Genomic DNA, 25,335 nt, shown 5'->3' with positions numbered 1-25,335 from the left:
CTCCATATTTCTGAGAATATGAGAGAAAGGATCAGCTGCATCTATGGAAAAACACAGCCTGTGCTTTTTCCTTGAGATTTCTTTCACATGTTTTCTTTTTTTCTAATCTTATCAGCAACACTAACATACAGAGCAAATAAGAGTTCAGGTATCCTGGCTTCATGCATGCAATGTGTTATGCCGTCAGCAGGCAAGCCTAGAACTCTTCGGTCAATGAAGAGAACTAACCCTGTACACCAACACTGCCCAAAATCTAGCACTCAAAATAACATCAGAATACGCCAAGTGCGCTTCTGGCTCCCAGGCAGCACTGCTGCATGCTCCTTAAACAATCCCAGATGGTTTAAGCCAGCATAAGCTGACACTGCTGCCATCCTGCCTTTCCCCTCACCTCTGTACACCCACTCCATTGCTTCCCTTGTGTTTGCAGCATCAGATAGTGCCAGCGCAAATGCAAGAAAAGGAGAGCTTCTGCATGGCCAAAGGAGGGATAGAAGCAAGGGGGCCCATCAGTGCTCTAGCTTGGCTTAGCTTACCACCACTGAATTTTAAAATATGTTCCACATTTTTTTGTACAGAAGAGGCTTGACAAGCTGAACTCTAATTCTGCTCTCCCTGAAACTAGTGGCAAAACTCCCATTGCTTTAGAAGACCTAGATCTCACCCTGTCTTCACCAGTCTTGAAAACAGTAGCTTGTACACATAAGTTGAAAATGCCTCTCTTCATTGAGGAGTGATAGCACTGACATAGAAGAAGATTCTCCGACAGGCATCAAATCACCTCAGTATGGGCAGACTCAGCCACCTTTTTCATTTGGAGAAGCAGGTACTCTGTAAATAGTTGTACAAACTATAGAGGGGGCTTTGAAGATTAGATCCACCTTGGTCTGGAAAAGGGTAGCAGAATTTGGCCCCAGGAGAGAAGATTTTTTTTCTGTGTTAGTTCTACAGTAACATACGGAGGTTTGATGTAGTTAGGAAAGAAGTCTAATTCAAAGTCATTTGGCTATAATTTAACCATTCTGGTATTACTGCGTGATTATGTATATTTGAAAAAGAAAAAAGCAAATACCCACAGGCCGCTTGTTTACAATGCTGCAATTTCAAGAAATTGCTATCTGGCAGAATAGGGTGCTGATAACACAGAAGATAATCCAGTGTGATACTGCTATCAGCACCTGAGGAGTAATAACCGATCTACTTCGTATTTACCAAATGTACCAGGCACTCCCTATTATGTTTACCTAATGATTAAAAGGAGCAGTAAATGGAATGACTTCCTTTTAATCAGCATGTCAGCTTGAGCAGCATAATGAAATTAGTCACAGGGAGAATACAGGCCTATCAACCAAAAGGGGCATTTCATTGTGACCTACTTTTAAAACTTGCAACATTGTTGTTTCCATGGCAGGTCATTGCATGCAAACACAGTAGATCAAAAACTATAACAAATGCCCTGTTTTCCAGAATTTTATTTTAACTACATTTCCCTACCTTGCAAGTTCACCAAAGTCTCAGCTAAGGATTCTTTTTCCTTTAAGACACTTTTATGAACCATTTGAGTCTACCTAGCTGCATATGGACGGTCTTTGACAGTTTGTCACAGTTATTATTAATGGCCCTGTTGTTACAATCAAGCTTTGCTGCATCAGTTCATAAACTCGCTTGCATTCACCTAATTTTTCACTTAATTATGAAATCCAGAATCCTCCTCTTACAAGCAAGCTTGCTTACTTTAAAGGGCAGACAGTTGCCCATCTAATTGCTATTAGAAATGCGGTAGGTTATACTATTTAGCTTTTCTCATTGAGATGTGGAATATATCATGTTTTTTCCTTAATGCTAAAATATAAGGTATTGTCACCTACATGGAAGCTACAGCATATGAAATTTTAGACACAAACCCAAATTGAAAGAAGTTATGTTTTCTCAGTGCTGAGAAGGTAAGTATGTATTTTGCCCAATTAATGTAGGGGTTTGTCAGGGTTTCATTTTAACTTTATCTTACTGGCCTTTTCCAGAAATTTGCTTTCTATCTGTTCTGAGAAAAAACTTGTCATGCAACTTAAACTCCAAAAGCTTTAGGGCAATGAGCACTTATTTGCCTCAGATTCTAATCAGTACTTGACGGAATAGTGTATGTGACTGTTCTAGTGAAAACACCTATAACAAGAAATATAGGATTTTTTTAAAGATTCAGTACTCAGTTCTATCCTGATTACAGAGTCAGCAGTTATCAGAGTATAAATAAGAGCAGAATTTGGAAGTCTTCATGTAGTGTTATCATACATAATACACGTCTTTCATTTGTAAAGCATATTATCTTGTGTTTCAACACAGTATAATGAATCTGCCAGTATCTACAACTTGAACGAACTGAGAGGAAAGAAGCTGAGGAGTGGAGGTCACATTTCACCCAATGCAGCATCTTGACATTAGAGGGCTCCATAATACACAGAGTGTGGCAAAAGAGAGTCTCATTTTGAGGTCAATAGAGATGACACTCAGGAGAGAATTATAGACTCCTCTTGGAGCTATGGTTTGTTGATATAGTAAATTCATCCTCTGCAGTCCTAGTGTTATGTCAAAAGCCCTGCTACTGCACAATGTAAAGAGTTGATCCTGTATAAACTTATTCTAGTAGTTTATTTTTGTTTTAGAAAGTTTTGAGTGGCGCCTGATTTTACCAAAAGACTTTAACAGAGATCACAGATCACAGACTCACCACTCCCTGGTGTTATGCTGGTATTTGTCTGTCTTCCCAGAACTCAAAAAAATAGCATAAGCTTTCTATCTTGTGATCCTGTTAATGAGACCCAAACACAGTGAGTGTCCATGTGTGACTCTGATCAAAGTAGCATCTCTTGGCTATAACCACTGCAGAGACAGAGCTGAAAGCCATGGTTATCATCTACCACTAACAGTGCTCTAGAAGAAAGTATCTGCAATAGAGCAGAATCCTGCAGCCAGAATGCCTGGGAAGAGTGCTTTTTGGCAACAGAAGAGCAATTCAGAAGAGCTCCTGAGACAATAAAGAAAAAAACTGAGGTTGAGGCAGTAAATTTGCAAGCTACTACTTGAGCAGTCTTTGGGTAAGGATAGTGTAGAGTGTTTTTTCCAGTATCTTACCCAGCAAGATTCTTGAACTCATGCTAGAAGCTAGGCTATGTAGTTCTGGCATTAACTGACAAACCAGCATACCTTTTCTGTTCCCTGTTGCTAACAGAGTGATCCTGGGTTATTACGAGAACTAATAAGGACAACCAAGGCAGGATGAATGCTTAACGACTGTAGCACACACCTCTAGATAGAGACTGCACAGAAGACACTGAGAATAGATGGGGTACTACAACACTCGCATGCCGTACAGTCGGGTGGGGTACAATAGGTAACAGTCACTATCCTTATCCTGCAGAAATCATCACAGTTCCAAGGAAATCAAATAATTCTGTTATTTCCTATCATGATGAGGAAAACATTTCTGAGAATCACAGAACAGCATGGATGGGCCTTCATGAGGCCTCTAACTTTGCACAGAGCCAAACATAGCTGTAAAGATTCACTTGCAGAGAATTTGCATCATGAGCATGAGAGCTTTTCCTTGACATAGAAACAGTAATACTGTAATCATTGTGGAACAAGAAAAAATATTTGAATGCCATTAGCTCATTTTTATGTCTTGATTTATTAATAAAAATACTTTTGCAAATATTTAAATGGCCAAACTTTGGAAAGTGCCTTTTATATATACTGTCATAGCCATTAGGAAGGTGCAACTTGTCTTCCTCACACTTCAAAGCAACCAATCCTAAGGATTTCTTACTAAGCAATAAATATACTGAGCATAATGAGTCCCATTCTGTGGAAGATAAAAGAGCTTTTCCAAGTAGTGCTAACACAATTCCGAGGTTGCAAAAGTGAACCAGCTCTTTATTAAGGCAGCCACTTAAACAGGTGCTTCATTCAAGCCATGTGCCCATACACAAACTTTGCCCCCATCAGCTCTTCCTTCCTACACGATCTACCTCCTGAGTAAGTGGCTGCCATAGGGGTGAGCAGATTCACTGACTTGTGGGAGGCTACAAAGGAAATCAGTTTCTTGGACCAAATTAAAACTTTCCATTTTTTCTATGCTCAGAACCAGTAGAACATGGTTTTCCATAGTTAAAGACTGATATATAGGTCTAGCTTTCTTTGCAAATACTGAAAGAGGTTGGATTATTGTGGCAGGGAAGGCCAGATTGTTACAAATGCTGTGATTTCCTAAAAGAAAATCAAGTACAGCTGGCTGAAGAAAAGCTTGTGCTCTGAATTTTTGGTCTCATCCTGATACAGAGACCATGTTTTTCTAAATGCTGCAGGCATAATTTGGTTCCATATTTCTGGAAAATGTCTGTACAAATATTTATTTTATTAGTCAACAGCAAAGGCAGTAAAGGAGGAGAAAACTACTATTCAGAGTATGGTCACCAGCTAAGCATAGAAAACCTGTGCATCTTTGTCAAAGTTACAGAGCTGGACACTCCAACTTCAGCACTTGCAAATCGTGTATGCCCAAGATACCCAGGAAAATTCGCACCGTGAAAGGCAGCGGCTGCTTTTGAAGCAATGTGTGAAATTTACACCAGCTGAAGATCTGGTACTTGCTGTTGAATTTATTGAGCTTGAACCAAATCCCACTGTAACCAATGGGGAAAAAAAATCCTTTCACTTCAGTGCCCTACAGAACAGGCTTACTCTTTGTGGACCCCTTTGGGCCATGTGACACGGATATCAGCAGCTTTCAAACCATGACCATCTGATTAACACAAGGATACTGACTCATTCTTGGTTTACTGAAAAATCCCGTAAGTAATGTAAGTGCCATGTATTTGGTCAGAAAACTGCTATGAAAAGCTTACAGATTTATCTATCTGAAACCAAGTAATCTCTGAAAAAATTAGGGGTGAGAGGGAGTAAATTGTCTCTTTCACATCTGTGCCCACAGTGTATTGAGCCTGGTACCCAAATCACAGATCAATAACATTCTGGCAAGATGATTCCTCACAGTGCCTCATTTGGAGATAAATTCATGTAACACAGAGAGGCTGCTACAGGAGGAAAACAAATAAAAACATAGTATTTCCTTATGGCAGTTGAAGTTTTTGCCGAATTTCTAGTGTTTTTGTCAGCATTTGATGGGTCACTGATTTAAATAAATTAAAAACATAAATCATATAGAAACTGTAATTGAGGGACTATTTTTTCACTTTATGTTCATAAAGTATATTTATTTCACAGTGTTTTAGGACCTCAGCTGTTATTATATTCAGATTTTGCTCTGCCTGTTTCCCAAAATCATGAGCTACCCATACCAGCAGATTACGGGATCCTTGCTAGGATCTAACTGTCTTTCCTGCCCAAATACAGCAATATTCCCTGAAACGCCTCCATCTAACAAGATATGCCCTTTTTCCCAATAACCTAGACGTCCCAGAGGCTGCAGAGTACCATTGACCTGATTTTGGCAGCCAATCTCATTGCTGACTGTACCAGAAGCTGAGATATTAACCAAAGTTGTGCAGCACTTAAGGATGCTACTATGCTATGTAAAACACTAAAAAAAAAGCTGGGATAAATGTCATGGATGAAGCTTTCTGAGACCATCTGTGGCTGGAAAAGTGAGCCAGTAAGGTACCTGAGGTGCCAGGAGCTAGCGAGGGCTGCGGACTGCCTGTACAGCTCCGAGCTTACAGTAGCTTTCTGGATACGCTGCACAACTACAGCCTGTTGGCACTGGCCATTATGGCTGACTGGAGAGCGACAGACTGGATGAAGATGGCACAGAATTAAATATTCTAAAAATGCAGATGTGACTAACATCCTTCAGCTTGCCATGGAGCCCAGCGAAGAAAGCAAACTGTCAATGGCACAGCTGCTCACAATTTTTCCACTTATTAAATTTGAAACCAAATTTTGACAGTGATAAAACAGAAGGAACAGTTGTATGTTTGTATTAAAACATCATTTGGATAAGCAATAACTGGTGATTGGTGTAAAAGAACATCTGTGATATTATCCTGCTATTTTTGTCTGAAACATGTCACACTGAGAAAGGCGAAGAAAGAAGAAAAAAAAGAGAAATGAAATTATTACATGTGATTGTTCAAATTTAGCTTTGTTAAAGACACACTCCTCCTTTTTATTTTCCAGGGCAAGTCTCATACAGTTAACAGCTGTCTTTTCCATGGAATTAAATAAACATACTGGTATTTTGGTTTGACTAGGAATCATGCTTCTGAAACATTTTTGGTGATTAATTTTTAATCCCAAATTGATAAATACCTGCTCACACAATAATGTTAACATTAAGATCCAAGTCTTTGTGAGCTATAATCTGAATCTCCTTTGTTAGTACTAATGGGGTTTATTTTGTCTGTGAGAAAAATAATTAACTATAGCAGAAAACAAGGCTGAGATGAAAAGGACAATAGGAAAGATATGATTTTTTTTAAAGCTAAAGTATGTTAGCCTTTTGTTAGGTAATAACAAATCCACTTTGGTTATTTCTATCCACCGTAAAAAGACTGAGGAAATTTATTCTAGCCTCAGAAAAAGCATTTCCACTGTTGTATAAAAGCAAATGTTTTCTTTGTGTGTATAACGGGTTTTAAAAGCATTTACAGGACTTTCAGCTCATCATAGTTCATGCCAGGCAAGAAAGTGATAAAAGATGTTGATTTTATTAATAATTTATACAGGAGAAATATTTAGAGCCTGCTCAGCAGGTGGTAAATTGAAGGTCCACAGTAATAAACAAATCAACAGAAACACCAGGCATTAGAATTGTTGTACAGAAAACTGTTCACAACTCTATGCAATCACTAAACCCTTTTGCAGGAATATATGTACATTTACATACATACCTCTTCCTCCTGGAAAGAACAATTATTTGCTTGACATCTCTTAGGCCCACTCCCTGCTCCCTTATTCCCATTACTGAAGGGTTTTCACAGCCAGCAGCGATGGTCCCTGAGGACCTGTGGAAAGCTGACTGGTCTGTGATCTGAAATGTGTTCATGCTTGACCCTGACAGTTCACTGCTTAGATGTTACTTCAGATAAAAGTTTTTTTTCTTTGAAAAAAACAATTGTTTATTATTAAACTGAGAAACCATCTATTTACCATCCCTAACTGAGGTTAATAGGGAAGGGGTATTGGCTCTACAGGTTTGATCTTACTCTAGTGGTTAAAAAAAAAAACTTTTGAAATGAAAACTTAACTAATAGCAACATCCCCCAGCATTCAAAATCTGTAAGGTCAATTTAAAACTTTTTAGATACAGACCTAATCTTCCTTTTAAACATAGCTAATCTCAATATACCACTGTCGGGTTATGAGACAAGCTTTTGCAGTGCGTTACAACCTTCTTTGTCAAATGTTTTGGGGTGGAGCTTTTTCACTGCTTTCTCTGGGGATTTTTGAGGTGTTAAGTCACTGTTGCAGGAGTCAGGAACTAATGCCAGCATCTACTTAGTCACCTACTTCCAGTGGAAAATTGTTCAAACTACTTACTCTATTTTATGTCTCTAGCAAAATTTCCTCAGCTGACAGCAATGCGTGAAGATACTGTCTCCAACGTGATAAAATTTTGAAAAGATCAGATAGTAAAGTGATGTCAAACAGTTACCTAAATTGAAGGTGAAGCCATTAATTTAAGGCCTAATCCTGTAATGCTTGCATTGATCAAATTCCTACTACTGCTTACGTTAAAGAACTCCTTGATTTTGTGCATAGGTGTTTATTATTAAACGATCACCTTTAAAAAGCCCTCTCTGTATACATTAGATCAATAACCTGTCCAAGAGTCAGGGAGCTGTGAAAATGAGTTATAGAGGGAACTGTGAAGGTAAATTATATGGAGTAATTAAACCAAAAAGCATCATTTATGATTGACTGGGAGAAGACATTTTGGTGAACATCTAGTCAACATTTTAATGCATTTTTCCATTCTTAAAAGATGCTGAAAAATTCTAAATTAGGCCTTTCTGTCACTGTGGTTTTGGGACCTTTCTTAATTAAGCCTAGTCTCAAAGGAAGGGCCTGTTTATGATCATGGATGTAGGACTTTGCTTAGAGAAGACCAATAAAAGCGTAAGCAACGATGTGGGAAAGACACTGGTACATCATGCTCTTCTGGTGCAAAAGAAGCAGAAAAGATGTGCTAAGAACTTATGAAGCAGTCATAGCAGGTGGCAGAGGTGAGAGAAGAAGAGCAGATCAAGAGCTGGAAAGAGAAGGCTGGAGCCAAATGTTCTGAAAGGCCATGAATCTGAGCCCACCACCCAGCGGCTCCCAGCCCTGATGCTGACATCCGAATCTGGCCACTTTAGTAATCTCACTTGACAATTATTCAGATTATTCCTTTGAGGCAAAATAGAACAAACGTATTTTTTAAAATATCAAATTATCCTGTGAGTTCGAATTACCAATCTTCTATCATAACTGTCTTTTAGAAGAGACTTTAGAACATTAAAGTAATGCTTCCACAACTGTAAATTGGTATGGTCATAACTGTATTATTTTGCTACTTAATGGCCTAGAACCCAGGACATGGTGCATGTCTTGGTTTACTTTTTGAGAAGGCAATTGACAATGTAAGAGAACATGGTATATGCTTTTTATCCATTTATGAGAAGCCAAAAGTGATGAAACCACATAATCTGAGTTTCATAGGCACAATAGTCATATTTATTTAGTGTGCCCTATTTACAATGGATTTTTAAAAGGTGTAATCCACATGAGTGCCACCATTAATTAGAGAACAAGAAATTGTTCAGATTGTTTCCTGTTTCCAGTTTCTGTACTGAGGAATAAAATGCTGTATTAAAGATGTGTAATGTGGATAGTGCAAGCGGGCATTCATAATTCTTATTATTTTTATAGTACGAATGAATTCATAATAGAGCAATAGAAGATTGAGTAATTTGACATTTTGTAATTTAATATGCATGTTTTGCATGTAGTACATATGTATACATAATATGTTTATACAAGTGTGTTTAGTCAGTTAGACAGTTTTATTAATTTTGCAATTACTATGATAGTAAAAATATTGTTTCTTTAGCCTCTCTGTTGTTTAATAGAAATCACAAGTTGATCAGACATTGGGAGATGAATGAAGTAGCACTGAGAACAGTTCCCTTGGAAAAAAACTCAATAAACACATACAGTTGTAAATCTAACCACTTTTCTTGGCAAAACAGCATCGAAAAACTGTTACAGAATTATAAAATGTTGCAAAGTGGCCTTTTTAGGATTGAACAAGAATTTTGTACTGTTCTGTTAAAATAAGATGGCTGATCACAAATCAGTTTTTCCTTTGCATTTTCCATCTTAGTTTGTAGAAACGACATGCCCGTAACACTGGCTACTTCTACCACTAAACATTAATTTTATCATAAATCACACGATTTATGCAGTAGTGTAAGGTGCTATATTTAACAATGTAGCTGGGATTACTCAGAGGAAGTGAAGCTGAGTAGAGAGGTATTCTATGCTTTTATTAGGGGGTGTATTATCTCCAGAAGATAAGGCCCACTATGCAGGCTCCTAATATAGTCTTCCATCAATGCCCAGTCTGCTAAAACAGTGAATGGAAGTGACTGATCTACAATTTGCATTCTCTTTTCAGTCCATCAACAGAACATTATTAAAACCATTGAGCCAAAACCCATTAGAACAGCACTCACGTATGAAACAATGCACAGGTCTGCTTGTTTCCATTTTTATGCACTGCTATAGGACTATAAATATTCATCGTAATGTAACTGAAAATTATTGAAGTGAGAAAAAAGAGAAACAGGGAAGCCATTTGCTTCAATTCATAAACAGCATCTGTTGGGAAGTTATTCATAGATTGCTTCAGGGCCTGCTGAGCAGTAAGCCCATGGAAAAGAATGCCATTGCGAGCAAATTGGCCAAAACTGCAATGGAGATACTATTAAACATGATTCACTGACAGCCAGGGAGAATGATCAGGCACTGGGTTGTTTTATGTCTTCTTTTATCACTGGGACACAGAAGTAGCCTCCAGCCAGAGTCTCACACAGTTCAAATTAGTAGAGCAACCTTCTAAGTATATTAAGGCCTAACTAGCGGCAAGAGAAAGTTACATGAAGTGATATTATAGTGAATACAGTTGTTTGTGTGTCCCTACCTGAGGCACATGCAAAATCCCCTTGCTTGCAAAACAGGGCAGCAACAACCTTTCCTACTGTATATATTTGGTCAAAAAATGTTTAAATGTCTTCTTGCAAGAAGGTGAAAATGCAGCCTAATGGGTGAGTGAAAAGTAAATAATAGCCAACTAAGCATATTTTAGCTACTCGTTAAATTTAAAAATACATTATGGTTGAAAAGTGACGTGATGCCAAAGCAAAGTGGATCAAGTAACATGATGTGGAAATCCACATATGAGAGTAGGTACAAACATTTTCCAATATAGATTATTACTAAGAATAAAATACTGAGGTGTTAAATTTTGTTTGCTGATTTACAGAGCAGAGCTACTGGTGAGGCAAAGCAGTTTAGCCCTGCAAATCCAATGCAAATGGTGCTGACTTTTCAGCTAACGATCTGGCCCAAATTTTTTACTGCCTGTGGGATTTATCACATCGCGTGGAATTTGAAAAATGCACTTGCAATCAATATGTGGACAAATAATTTCCCTAGCCTCATTCCTCCTCTTGTTGCAAATTATTTATACTTTTAATTAACTTCAGCAATTCACTGACTGTAAGTAACTAAAACTGCAGTCCCCTTAGCAAGCTTCTGGAGTTTTATTTGTAGAATGCCTGCCAAGCTACCTCCTTGCATTATAACCAGGATGCTGCACTAGCCCACAGTTCATGAGGCAGTGTGTTTTCTTGCATATTTGCTCTCTTTTCCTATATTGTAACTAATATGAACTGCAAGAAACAGAGCTATTCAAATGATCTTTATTTTGCTTGTGTCTGTACCTGCTACTTTTGACTGTTTCCAAATTTACCCATAGACCCTTTCCTCTTCTCACAAAAATCTGAGGAAAGAGCTGTACTTTAGCTCTTCTTGACCTGCATAAAGTGGAAGACTTTCAGATGACTTGTAGGCTTTAAATTAGGCCCATAAAAATGACTAAATTTGCAAGCAAAGATACGTTCTCATAATCAAACATTCATCATTTGTCATTCAGTATGTACATTTTGGTTTTTCATTGAAACACTCACTTGCACTCTTTTAGGAACAGGACTGAGAGCCTGCAATTCAGGTGAGTGAAGGCCTTTTGTACACCACGTGCACTTTTTGAGGGATACTTGTGACTAACAAATGCATTTCCACAATTTAGGACTGCTCTAAGAGCATTCATTCGCTAAGTGCCCTGGCTTGTGCTAACTAGTGGACCTCAGTTACTTCTATTTATTAGACTGCTTAGGAAAGCTAAGTGAGATTCATAAATCAAATTATTCATGTAAAGGTTTACATACTCTCCAGGAACAGTAAAAGATTTGGTGGGTGTGATATACTTAAGAGGTAACAAATGCTCAAGCACAGAGAAACTTCCACTCAACATTGAAATGGAAGAGAAAATATTTAAAGTTGAGCAGTTCTTCTCCCAAATTTTCCTTTATATTACCTTTTGCCATAATATGTCCCTTCGGTATTCATTTGCATGAAACCGAGCAATTGAGATTTCACCAATAAGAAATGTTACTGCGAAAATATTTATGAGCAATAAACTACTTATCTGAATGCCTGCAGGATATGTAAATATGCACAACTTCAGCACTGTCCTATTCAAGATGAAGAAAAATACCACACGATTAAGTGAACATAATTAAGCTACATATCCTGAAAGTTTCAGATCAGCCAACAGGCAAACTATGCAAATGTGCACGATACTATTTAGTATGGCTAAATGAGAAAATCAATGTTTGACAAGACAAAACAGACCTTAGCTTTCTAGACTAATTATTCATTGTGTATAACATGCTCCTCCTTTCATCTCTCCGCACCCAAGTTGAGTAACCCTGTTATTTCCTTATACAACCCAGTTTTAAGGACCTCAGGAGTTGGTCCAGAAGTTCCCACTAGGGGCTAGTTTTGGATTCACAAACACACTGTCAGAACTGGCTTGAAACTGGTTCTGCCATGCTAAGTAAATCCTGTTACTGTCCTTCCTCTTTCAAGACCACTAATAAAATTAAGGGCTCAACTTCTTGCAGATTTAGGCACCATGTTCTTCAAGGAACTGCATTTTGGGGTGTATTTATGCCTGTCTTCTTACACTTCCAGCACAAAATGGCAGAAGACATTTGAACAAAACAATCATACACATCTCTAGTTGTAACTTCCCTACTCCCTTAAATGAAGTTTCAGGGAGAGTTCAACAGGAACTGGCAGAGATTTAGAAAATTTAAAGTCATTTTGACCATGATCAAAATATAATATCCTTGTTTAAGGAAAAAGAAAATTAATTTTTCAAAAACACTACTGCATAAATTAGAGCACTTAGGAGCAGCTTTCATTTGTGCCCACATCATTTATGTAGATTTCCATTCCTTTATTTATTTCTTTATTAAATAAAGGGAGATACCATAGCAACCCCTGTCATACACTTCCATTTGTGTATTGATTCTGCATTATTCAATCTATGTAGATTTTATTGTGGCCATTGTCTCACATTATGCTGCCGACTCTCCAAAGATGAGCCCAAATCAAAACCATTCATCCTAATCTTCCCGCATTTAGGGGCTATGAATAAATTGGGACAGAGATGTAACCACATTCAGGAGCTGGCTTGGGTCCAATAAAACCTTATTTGTATAGACTTTCACCAAATCCTTTCCTCTCAACTCCCATTTTGTACTATCTCCATCCAAAATACCAGCCAGGCCAAAGCCCAGTCATTCATCTGAATGAATGACATTTATAGTGAGGGAGAAACCAAAAATAATATGGCAGTCAGCTTTGAAACAGTCTTACTCTGGACATTTCCAGCAAAACTCTATGCTCCTCATAGGAGACTAGTCCAGCAAGCAAAAATAGTTTTACAAAGGCTATGTTTGTCAGTATAGTTACAATTTTTTACATGGTAAACATATTTGTGGCCATTCACCAAAATCGTGAATGGGACACTGTTTCCTAGGTTTAGTCCTTTATGTGATTCAGATCATACTCTATATTAATAAAATCTGGATCATCTCAGTTTTATTATAAGGCTACAAGTGACTATTGGTATTATAGGAATTCTGACTCCTGAAAATTAAAATGAATGCATTCAATAGTCCACCAAAGCACTTAACCACACAGTGCCATAGCACTACTCATGCACCTGTAATGAAGTGTGAGCCTAAAACACAGGAATGATTCAGACCCTGTATGCACAAGGAACATGGCCTGGAAGTGTCCCGCCTCACCTAGATACCTAGCAAGCACATAAATTAGATGTGTAGTTATTCTTAGTGATTGTACAACTTTCTGCTTCCTTTCCATATGGATGCTAGAGTTCAGTTAGACTCCCAAGCTAGGCACCTCAAATTACATAGGCTGAATCTACGTCAGTCTCTCAAGATGGTTTATTTCTACGAGCTCTGCCTGGGCTCTGTGAAGATTCAAGTTTGCACTTCTTGCATGCCAAGTCATTCCAGGAGCCCTGCGGCTACACCAGCCTGGCTCTAGACTGACTTAGGAAAAGCAGAGTGAACTAACTCAGACTTTGGCAGGTATTCATGCAATCCAAGAAGTTTGAGTCAGACAACATACCTCCTACAGCCACAAATATGGGCAGTGCAAGCTCTTGGGTAGGCAGACCCTCAAAAGGCACACAGCTGTTCCTCACTGGTAAATTGTGGAAGATGCTTGGGAAGTCTTCCTCTGAGTTACTTATCCCAGCAAGGAGCAACCACTTTTGTGTCTGTTAAGGCCTTGATGCAAAAGGGAAGAGCTGTTCACCTAAAATGTGAGAGAAAGTTGGATAACCACTTTTAATGGCAATGTCCATCCATTAAGGATATGGCCTGCCACACATCTGTTTTCTGGCACTGGCCTGGAAGGAAAGCTGCTCTGTGCTGCTATCGACAGCTAGAAACCCTGCCTAAATAAAAAGCACTGGCTTTCCCAGGAAGGGAAGATTGAGCAGTAAGCTCATCTCAGCATCCTGAGATACACCAGGACAAATCATACAGGTGCTTGTGCCTTCTGCACACAGATTCAAATTGGTGTCCACAAACAGCAGTGAGTGCAGATTTTGCCCACACAGACATCCTCTTCCCGTAGAGGTAAAGATGGAAGAAAAGAGAATAGAAGAAAAAGCTCCATTGTAAAAGCTCTCTTCACATCAAACTTTCTTGACAAGCCTAATCCTAACACTTCTCACCAAACAAGTCACAAGTAAAAGCAGTGGAGACATTATCTCTGCCTTTCTAGCTTTCTGATCATGCTCTGAATCTTAACAGATCTGAATCTTAACATCTCAGACCCTGATTCTGCATCATGAAGTGCCTCAGCAGTCAGCTGTATCCATACAGAGTTTAGTGAAGACTTAAAAAAACAAAAGGTTCTTGTCCTTAATATTCATTATCCTTCCAAGAGGGAGATTAAAAAAGCAAAAGACCAGGCAGTGATCAATTATGAAAAAAACCCACTGGGGTAACACCTAAATTCAGCTAATCTCATTAGTTTCCTCTTTCCAAGGCACCTCTCTCTCACGTGTGATGTCAGCTGAGGAAAACTATGGAACCAAAAGTCTTCCCACCAAATATTATTTGCCAGGTTTAAGGCTCTTTATGATGACAACTTGAATAACCTAATTATATTTCCAGTCCAAACAAAATTTTTGTTTGTCTAAACAAAATTATGTAAATGAAAACATATGTGAAAGCTTCATATATGCTGTTTGAAATGATACTGTTTGCTCACCAAAAAAACTAATCGATCTCTCTGGAGTAGTTCTGAGAATGAACACATAATCATAAAATACAGTAACAGAGTGTGTTAGTGAGGACCAAAAAAAAAAAAAAAGAAAGAAAGAAAGAAAGAAAGAAAGAAAGAAAGAAAAAAGAAAAAATGACATGGCTTCAGCATGTAACCCAGGAAACAAAAATATCTCATCCAGCTGGCATTTTTCAAAGTGATATATGTCAATACTGCATTCCCTTGTAGGTTAACTGAATCTATCAAAAATGGATACAGACTCAGACTTGGTTGAATAGTCTCTTTTTTACAGCTTTCTTGTGAAAGTTCAATTTACAGTACAGGAGGCCAGCAGTTAAACAGAGCCACATATCTCTAACCTGCTATTCTCTGCCTGTATTTGATTTTTATAAATTTGTGCCATAGTATAATCAGAGCTTTCAACACTGAAAACATGCAGTCCCTTTTGTTAACATTTTCAAATTTCAAAAGTCAACAGTGGGAGGTTAAATCAAAAATTGCTTGGCCTTATTCTTTTCATTCAGTGAGGCAAAAAATAATAATAAAAAGCTTTTTCTTACCCAGAGAAAGCGAGTTCTCAGAACCAGTACAAGGGATTCTTAAACAATGGGGTGACAATTGCTAATCCTGATAGGTGAAAAATGGCATGATTCAGAACAAAAAGGATTCATCTGCTTTTTCACTTCTCCTTGCAAAGAGAATATGAAATGGAACATCATACAGCTTTCTATTACTATTATTATACATAAATAAGAAATTGAGGGTCTTATGGTTTTCTATTACAATTTTTATACATACTTAAATAAAACCGGACACACGGAACAAGTTCATGATTCTACAGAAGATGCCAAAGGAGGTTTCCCAAGACATCTGGATGATGCTGTTTTCTTATGACACCCACGTGTGGAAATCTCTGTGTTCACAGAATAGAAAAAGATGAGTACATTGTGTATTAGCAGTGCTTATATTCTGCACATCTATTAGCCTTGGTGATCTAAAGGGTGAGGAAAGGGTATTCTGAATATTAAATAATAGTCACAATGTAATGTACGCAAGAGAACATTGTACCTGTTTCAACATATTTCCCCTTTCACTTAGCTATGACTCAAGGATACTCAAACATTTTCATGGAGGGACAAACTACCTCATAGACTGCTTGGCCTCTTTCCCTATTTGGATTTGATATTGTGCCAATTCACTGTCATCCCTTTGCCCTCTAAGAACACTAAGTGCAATCTGTAGCTCTAGTGAGCTTTTAGTACAACTAAGGTAACTAAAATACATTAGAGAAAGAGATTGTAAAGGACAAAGTGGCACCAGAGTGTCCACACCCTAACAGCTAGTGCTAACACTAGTAACACATTAACCACAACCAATCTGAACAAGAGTGTTGTACACTGATTAAAGCCCATCTCAAAGCCTCAGTGTGTTTTTATCTGGTAACTGGAGAAAGGGAGGAAGAACCAGCTTCTACTTCAGCATAGTCATTGCTGTGATTTCAGTATCACACAGATCCACCAGAGACACTAGTAGAGAGCAGTTGCAGCTGCCCAGCTGTGGTACCCCCAAATCTCTGTTGGCACCAACACACAGTAAGCGACTGGGCAGGAATTCAGGCAACAAGCCACCACTAAACTTTGTGCTAGTTAGTTTAATGCTGCCTTTGGTGTGTCTCCACACTGTAACATGCACTGCAGCAACTGCAGGGCAGACATACCCAGGGACAGGCCAACAGATGTGGTGAGCTGTGCTCACAGCTAGAAGTGCCAAGTGTTTGATCTATGGCATGTACATAACTAGTTCTATAATTTAAAAAGTTTCTTTTATTCCTAAGCATCCATGCTAAGCTCCAAGTAGAAAAATGCTTCTCTAAATGCGAACTGGCAAAGGAAATTTCCATTCATGGGAACTTTACTTTTATTCAGGGAAGAACTCAAAACAGAAGAAATAGATAAGAATACTCAGAAGACTCACAGCCAATCTTATGCTATTTCTGTAAAAATTAATTTAAAATAACAGTTACAGCTTGCTTCCCAAATCTAGCTCAAATGATCTGGTAAGAAGTAAAGCTGCAACCGTTAAGCTAGGTGCTGTTCCAAAGCAAGTATCTACATATTTTGTTGGGAAACTGTTTAGACCACAACAATTCTGACATATCTGACAGTAGTGAGCATGTGTATGTAACACTGCTTGATCAAAGCAATGAAAATAACATGCCTAATTTTTATAGGCCACAGTGCATTTTAAGTGTTAATATTGGCCATCTCTCTTTACTGGTCAGGACTACATCTGATTTCTGTTTTTCTAGGAGCAATCGAACATTAATATCCAGATGATGGCTTGCCCAGAGTTGCCTTACCCAGCTCATTGAGCATTTTCTGTATGGTAAATAAAGGGTAGCCATTACAAATCAAGTTTTGGTTCCAGTCAGAAAAGATCATGTAGGAACATCACTTTTTTTTCTATGCCCTATGTCCTTTTCATACATTTGTGGCCTTATCTGCTGATAATTGTGCCAAAAACTATTTTAATTGTTCTCAACTCCAAAGAACCAGCTCAGGAACAACAACAACAAAAAGATGGAAGTTACTTCCTCTGCACCAGCATCATCTAAGCCGTTCAATTAAAGTTTCAGTCTTGTGCAGATATATTAAAAACATTGAAGTTACCGAGGTGTTAATTTGTGTCTAATTTGGCATACAGCCTTCATCTCTGTTGTCAACGTATGTCATAGAAAGTTTGCACCTTGACTTCCAGAATACAGGCTGGAATCTGGAGAAGGGAGCAGCATATATTTCTAATTATAAATTGAATAAGTTTTATATTGGCTCACTGAGTGACAAACACAGAACTTCTTAAGTCCCATATTTATGGCCACACACAGGAGCAGAAAGCAATGTTAAAAGCTTATACTTCTAAGTTCATATTTTTATAAGCTCTGCATAGCTTTGCCAAATAAAAGCTTTAAAAGTTAGAATGAAGTTCTGGTATTCCTCTAACATAATATTGACGAGAGAACTACTATCTTTTTTTTTTCAGAGCTTTTAATTCGAAGTCTGCATCTCTTTTGAATGCAGAGAAATAACTGATTAAAGCACTGCCCAGTGTAGTGTAACTGACGTTTAATCAACATTTACCCACTGTACTGGATCTCAGTATCAATAGGAAGATAAGGACTTTTGGTGTTTTCAAGTCAGGCATGTCTATCAGCCATATGGCTTAAAAAAAGAGGCTGATCTGACTTTCTTCAAAAGTTCACAGTTTTGTGTCCAACATAAAACATGGTGCTCTGGATCTGCTACTTCTGTGCATTTATCTGGAAGAGTTTAATAAACACATCAGATGACAGAGCTTTTAAGGCCTTAATCTAGCTGGCAACTACTAGTAGTTCTCTTAGCTAATGGTCATAAGTGCTTAGAAAGACTATTGTTTCTTAAGCATATTAATGATATTCCAAGGCTACTCCAGCAGCCGCCCCATATATCAATATAAATGTTTCAGGGAACCTAAGCACAGTCAAGCCCTCTTAAAACCAAATAGATTGACTTTAGTTGAACTTAAACACATGCTTAGAGCTACGCATACACTTAAGTGTTCTGCTGAATGGCATTTTCCCTCAAGGAAACAGCCCTGTTAACTCCAGCAAGACTATATATATGAGCATGTACTTCCAGTCTTAAAGTATAAATTTACAATCCGTTAATCGCAAGCCCAAAACTATGAAATACCATTATAAAGAACCTAGTTAATAAAGCTCATCCTTACTAAATTCTAAGCCTGATAATATATCTGAAAGGAATTTCAAGAATTTAAGATCACAATATGCAAAGGGCACTGATTATGGAATTAAGAATCCGTATCAAAAAAATCATATTTTATCCCCTTTTATTTGCCAGTGTACTTAAAGGAAGTCTTGATGTCATTTCAAATATGGTTTTGCATTCAAGCAAAGGTACTTCAGAGCAACACATCACTGTTTGCTGCTGATTAAACGATGGAAGAAAACATTCTAGAAATGCAGAAGCACTTCTCAGCCTTTTTATAAAACTTGTAAGGCAAATTGTGTATGAAACCTCTTTATGCTTAAAAATCAATTGTATGAATATTAAACAGGTTACAGAGCATCTTTTGTTAAAGCAAAGGCTTTTAGGTTTTCTGTGAGGGATAGTATTTGTTTAATTTTTTGTTCTCAGTCTGTGCATTAAGATCCTTTGAAAAGGGATTGCCTAAGTCAGGTGGCCATTTTGGGTGGGGAAACATTGCTCCCGCTCTAAGGGAGCAACTGCACCCGACCAGAAAGAGAAGTTTTAAGAGAATACAGCATGTGGTGAGCAGGAAAGAGTTGCAGGTAGCAGGGCCCTGGGAGCCTAAAGCACACTGAGACAGAGACTGAGAGATGGGTGGGAGCAGGCAGCCAGGCCTCTGAAGTTACAGAAGGGGCTGACGAGGGAGCAGGAAGGAAGAGGCAGTCTGCTGCCACTCAGAAAGTCACTTAGATGGTTTGCCTGGAAGCAAAGACTCACCTAAAGACATGGTAGAGGTGAGGAGGGAGGAGCTTTTACTGATAGTCTTTCTGGGGAAATCATCATCATTCTCAGTCCTTGGCAGTCACCCTGGTCACTTAGATACACACCAGCATTATTTTGCTTTCCGGCTGAATGGGAAAAATCCATGACCCGAGCTCTTGTGTGCCAAGAGAACTTGTCTCCTGAAATGAAACAGCAAAGATAGGTATGTCAAGTTTCAGCTTGCCATATATTGTACAAAAGCCAAAGAGATACACCCTGGAGTGGGACAGAAAGGGGAAGGTATTCAGAGAGTCTAATCCCGGGGTTCCCTTGCATTTAATGGAGAAGGGAAGGGTTCCCCTGGAGCACAATTCGGGGCAGACCTGAAATGCAACATATGTTCACCATGCTGTTTTGTTGCTGTTGTTGTTGTCATATAAAAACCTGAAGAAAACCATAAGCAAATGAAGCCAAAATCCACCTTTCATTTTGGACTCTATGCTAAAAAAAATGTATCTCATCCTTTCCATTTATTTTGCCTGATCAGAAAAAGGATAATGTAGCTTTTATCTTCCTTTCAGTGAAAAAATTCCTCATTGCCTGTTTTGCAACCAGCATTCAGTGGCCATTGCTAATAGCAGTGAGATTTGGACAGACGGCTGGAAGACTTGGAGGATACCAGCTGACTCATCAAAACTAAAGAGAGAGCAAGACAGAGAGGAGACAGATGGGTGTGGGATGGGGGCATAACCTCTTTAAGGAGCACAGACGCTCCAGAAGAGGACGCGTGTCTACAACCTCACACCCAGTTGTGTGAAATCAGATGAGGCATGAATGAATAATACTTTTAGCAGGAGTGGAAGAATTAATCATGGATACGGGCATCTGAGTTTCTTGAATTCTTTTAGCAGTCCTCTTTCTTTGCTAAACTGCTAAACAGTGGAGTTACTTTGTGACACAAATCTGGATGTACAGTGAGATAACTGAGACCCATAATTATCCATATGTTGAGATGGCATTGTCTTTGGGGATATGAGATTTTCAAAGACACTCAGACAATGAATTTGTTTGAGAATCTGGGCATCCGTATGCCACAGATACCTATCACACCATTTTTCTGAAAGCAGTACTAGTGAGGCAGCATGTGGAATGGAAGCAACCAGGCAAAAAATCACATGAAAGCGAAAGGTGCGATGTTCAAGAAACCCTTCTTTAGGGTCTGGAAGGATTTACAAGGTTATGAGTTACTGCTGTTCAGCTGATGGGAGGTAACTTTATAAATTCAAGTAACCTGGTTGCTGCAATCATCAATCAATATTCTAAAAGTTACAACCCAGTTCTGCATTTTCTCTGGGCAGATCCATTATTTCCTGGTTGCAATGACCAGGATGAGATCCTGGCACTCCAGGAAGTTCTGCCATTGACTTCCAGGGTGCTAAGATTTCATCTCTTGCTTTGCAACTATTTTTGCAACATAGCATCACTCTTACACGTCTGGGGAAAAGAATAACACCAAACAAAAAAATCCCCCAGATTGTTTTCTTGGTCTATAAATGAATAATAGCAACACCTGTTGAATTCATTGTTAAGAGGTCTCAATCCTTTCAGGATAATACATGATTTACCCTTGCCTTTATCTTCTAGTGAGATTAAAAGAAATAAGGACATGACAGTTAGCAACACTGGCAGATAGATTTTCATATGCCTTTCTCCTACTGAAAGAAATATTGCTACTCACCCTCTCAAGTCGTAGTAAGTTAAAAGGTAGAATGGGGCAAAGAGAGGAAGCTGTTAGATCAAAATATGATATAAACTAGCTAAGCACAGAGAAGAGGAAAAGCTGCTTGTTAAGAGAAGTCAGCACAAGTAACAAAAGTGCAATAATTTACAAGCCTGCTTCTAAAAACAGACCTTGTAACATGCTTTCATTTGCACTTTAGGTAATGTGCCTTACTTTTCACTGAAAATGAGGAGAAGAAAAGAATAGTTTGTTAGTACATTTATCAGCAGTGCTTGCCATATTTATCTATGTGACCTGGCAATGGGTGAGAGAGAAATAAATTAAAGTATTGGTGGAAAAGGAGGGGTAGGAATATCTGAGTGGGTTACTGCACTTTTGGTTTTGTAGATCGAAATAATTTGCAGGGTGCTCAGAGCAGGGGGATGGTTATTTCTAGACTCTTTCTAGTCTATTCTAGTCTAGATCAAAACTAATAAAGAAAGTAGAAAATGCACTCAGCCTCTGGGTGCTTATATTGGCTTTGGTTTTATTACTGATGCACTGCCTTCAGCCTCAACTATCTGGTTGGTTTTGATGTGTAATGAATTGCTATTTTCATTTACAGCTGTAAGCATGACAGCAATCATTACATCATGCCTTATATGAAGAAACCTTTTTTAATTTCACCCTGCCTCAGTGACTATATTCAGGCTATTGTGCAGCATAATCATTTCTTATTACAGACGTACATTGCACTTCAGAGCTAGCAAAGCAGAAGTGCTCTTTAAATGGAAATCAAGTTCTTCCCCAACTGTTCTCAATCTGTGAGGTAAGCCCACTTTTTTTTTTCTCAAGACCTGCCCCTCTTGCTACGAGTATCGCTGAGTCAAACAGCTCTATCATTAGACTTCACAGAAAGGTGTGCAAGAGCATCTGGGCAGGACTTAGTACTGTGTGCCTCTTGAGACATGGAGTGAAAAATGTCACAGCCTAGCTCCCAGACTGCTGACAAAGCGGGCAGTGGCTGGAGGAGGCAAACAGAAGCAATTCAGTAAACGACACCCATTCCCCAGGGTGATGCATTCCACAGTCAGAAGGAAGGAAGGAAAGAGGTATCAGGAAATGCATTTGCCATTGTTGCTAACTGTATTCCAGCTCATCATGAAAAAGCGAAAAATCCTCATTTTATATATAGCAGTGAAAAGCATCAGCCCTATTTTGACTGACAGACTAAGTCTGTTAATAATACTTTCTGCGAGATAACTCATCTAAATTGCTCCAGCTGCTTTTTAAAGCTGATATTATTGGTTCTATTAAACAGACTGACAAACCGAGATGTAGCTTTTCTAAGACCGCAGTTCCTGTTTCCCACATAACTAACTGTGTCAAAGGTGATTCTACTGCGAGATGAATTGTGGGTTTGAGAGTGGATTTGGGCAAACCGATTCATAGGATCTTTGTGCCTTCTGGCACAGGTAGGCTGGAGATGTCGATATGTCATTCGAGCCAGACCACTGAATGAGGGAGTGCTCAGCCACCCTCCAATGCCAGGTCTGGCCCTCTCCTGAGGGCTCCACACACACAGTCACTGCGGCCCTCAGTGGGGATGGACAAGCCTGATCTTGAGACTGGGGCTGAGCCTAGTGTAAACAGATAAAATAAGTCTTCAAAAATATATCAGAAGGCCAAAATAAAAGAGTGTTTTTTTCATTAGATTCATCTTGCATAAAACACATCTGCCCTTCAATGGCACAGAATTTCTTGGGCAGAAGGCAGAGGGACCAGAGAGGCCGACGTTTCCATTAGATGGAGAAATAGAACATTATGACGCTCTTGTCTAGTCTACGGGTGCTGAATTTTCTCTCTTTAAATGGCCATATAAATCTAGTGACAAAAGCAGGCAGTTTGTCAATGAATGACTAACCACTGGAGCAATGCACCATGTCACCATCCTTCGGCAGCTATTACACCTTAAAAAGTATTTTTCTGAAGAAACAGGCAAAGATATGTAGGTTGAGACTTTCTAAAGAAACTAAAGGAAGTTGATATCGAGTTCCATCCTTTTGTTTCTAAATTCACAAACTAATGTTCCAAAGTAACTTTTTTAAAGGCTAAAGATTTCCCATTAAAAAAGTTCCCTCTGTTGTCTCTCAACACCAGCTTGCAGTTGCTTTGAATTCCTGGCACAGATCATTGCTTTTCGCTCACCAAGAGCCTCTGAAAGTATCATACTCAACCAAAACAGCACAATATTGCAGAGTCTACTTACATGATTCAAAATTCAGCGGTATATGATTATCCAGAGGGCAGGTTTTCTCATCATCTAAAATATTAAAAGGAAATTTCCTAAAAAGGAACAAAGAAACACTTTGGGCTTTCATTTGATACACTTCTGATCTTGACAGACCACACGAGAGAGGGCAACCGTCCCCTATCACAGAAGATCATGATCTCTCCTCTGGAACAAAAGAAGAAAATCTGGAAATCACTTTTATTTATAAATAAAACATTTCTTGCAGGCCACTGCTCTGCTTTAACCAAGTCATAATTCCAGCTAATCTAGCAGAAAAGATTTTTTTTCTTTTTAAAAACAAGGAGTAGTGACCTGCCCTTCCAGATCATAAGTTTAAACTATTCTTCAGAGATTTACCACTAAAAGCCACGTTGAAGGCTGAAAGATGTGGCAAAAGCTGAACCTTGATTGTGTGTTTATGAAAGGTTTAGGAAGTCAAGAGGTTTTTAATCCACCCAGCTCCAGGGATCTAACTTAGGTGTCTTGAATGAAATCAAAGCTGTTAACTTTTTTTCCACTGGCTGTAAAGGAAAGTTGTGCTTACAACTTTTGAATTGCATCTCTGAGATGCCCAAGGCTGCCCTAGGGGGATGGTGTGAATGACCCTTTGCTACATAGTGCAGAAATAGCATTTTGTAATAGGACTTGAAGACAACTTGGCACAAACTGGTTTGTATTGATTGAAGTGAGTTCACAGCAAGCAGCCAGCACGCTGGTTCTCAGTAGCACAGACAGTGCCACACTTCCAAGGCTAAAACGCAACCACTTCTAGGAGCCATGGTTTAACCTACACTCACCACAGTGGTGTCAGAGCAGGCTCTCTAGTCTGTTATATACCACATTTTTAAGTGTCACAGGCTCAGGGTAAATGCAACAAGTTAAAAGAGTGTTTTTTGATATAACAAAAAGGACAGCTACAACCTGGTTTTCAAAAGCAGAGCAAGGAAACTATTCCATCCAGAGACAGTGCACATCACAAGATTTAAGAACTACAGTCAAAGCAGCAAGTTTTCCAAAAGCCAGCACACCCTTTCTTATAGGAGCCACATCACAACCTTTCTGTGACGGAAAGTCAAAGGATGCTACCCATGCCTTTGGGGATCCAAGGGAGGCAGAGGAAGGAGGGGGAACTTCCCAAGCAGGAGAAAACACCGGGGCCACTGCAAAGTGCAGTTCTCAGAGCAGCTCAGAAATATCTGTCCCCGGTCAGGTCACACTGCCCTACAGCCAGGGCCAAGATCAGCTAGCAGCTTCGGCAGCTGCTGTGCCAGTACAGCCCTCTGGCCAGAGGACATGGACTAGCAGGGGAGCCAATGTTTTCAGCGCTGATGGAGAACCTTTCCCTTAAATGTGTAATCATGAGCTAGCTATGCATTTTTTAAGACAAACTATAACACGGCTAAGGAGGTTGGGCTTTGACTACAATAGTCTGTTCTCAAATATCTGCCTTTTTGGAAAGGTGCCAATTAAAGAAAAAAAAAAGCTTAATTTCCCTTTTTCCCCATAAAAAAGGCCATAAAATATTATCTTTTCACTTTGGTTTGCCTGATTGCTTAATTTGATTGATGTAGCTGACTGAACAAAGGGTAAAGCAATGGAAAACAGATCATTATCTTTGTTAGCATATTTTGATTTCCTGTAAATATTTGGTTTAGATTTTATTCAGGTTCTTACACTGCAGAACATGTTTTTCAATAGCAAACAAACAATTTTTATGAACAAAGGACTTGTCAGCACAAATTGCACTCCTCTAAGGTAGGGAGAGGAACTGACTTAGCCAGCTAACTATTACAGGAAGCTATGTGATAAGCGAAAATCCAATTGCAAAATGAGCACTGTGTTGGAGAGTACTATTCTTCCTG

The 25,335-nt window shown here is 38.8% G+C and overlaps 1 protein-coding gene across 1 annotated transcript in view; it reads right to left on the bottom strand.

The window, feature by feature from the left end:
* Positions 1-25,335, bottom strand: part of TAFA1 (TAFA chemokine like family member 1) — a 341,779-nt gene that overhangs the window by 243,041 nt on the left and 73,403 nt on the right. The window contains exons 3-4 of the mRNA XM_068906760.1: positions 23,450-23,526; positions 19,476-19,660 (exon numbers count right to left, since the gene is read on the bottom strand). The gene's annotated coding sequence lies outside the window, so the exon portion shown is untranslated. The remainder of the gene's footprint in view (positions 1-19,475; positions 19,661-23,449; positions 23,527-25,335) is intronic.

This window comes from Struthio camelus, chromosome 14 (genome assembly GCF_040807025.1).
Source record: "Struthio camelus isolate bStrCam1 chromosome 14, bStrCam1.hap1, whole genome shotgun sequence".
NCBI lineage: Eukaryota > Metazoa > Chordata > Aves > Struthioniformes > Struthionidae > Struthio > Struthio camelus.
Note: the sequence above shows the minus strand (reverse complement) of the source record. Positions and strands in the feature narration are given on the sequence as shown.